The sequence below is a fragment of the Dreissena polymorpha genome, chromosome 11 (genome assembly GCF_020536995.1).
Source record: "Dreissena polymorpha isolate Duluth1 chromosome 11, UMN_Dpol_1.0, whole genome shotgun sequence".
NCBI lineage: Eukaryota > Metazoa > Mollusca > Bivalvia > Myida > Dreissenidae > Dreissena > Dreissena polymorpha.
In genome coordinates, this window is record NC_068365.1 from 55,732,736 (window position 1) to 55,733,258 (window position 523).

The following is a 523-nucleotide window of genomic DNA, read 5'->3' on the forward strand; positions in this document are numbered from 1 at the left end:
ACATATGAATTTCCATTTTGTGTAACGGTGACCCTGTTGTTTAGGTTCATTTATACCTTGTACTTGCAAGGTAAAGACGACTCAAACCTAGACAGTCTCAGTCGTACTGCCTATTGGTAGGGCAAGGTGCAGCTTTATTTAATAACGTTTTGAATCCGCTGGTTAATTTCATGGAAATAAAACCAAGCACTGCAATGTTGATTTCTTACATAAATTATTACATTTCGCATCAATAAGCAAATAGTATGGGCATAAAATGTTTGAAAAATCACAACAATGTACTCGAATTAGAAAAATAATACATTGAAGGGTAATATTATGAAATGTTTTTGCAGTATTAGAAAATGTACACATGTTCACTTGCACAAGCCCGTGTGAAAATATTAATTTTTATGCTTTTTCCTCATAATTTTTTTTAACGGTATTAAAAGCAAACAAATATCCTCCATATATTGTCACATGTTGACGGCTTTAATCTTTAATGTGGAAAATATGGCAGTGAAAAAAACAACAAAAAAGCAAA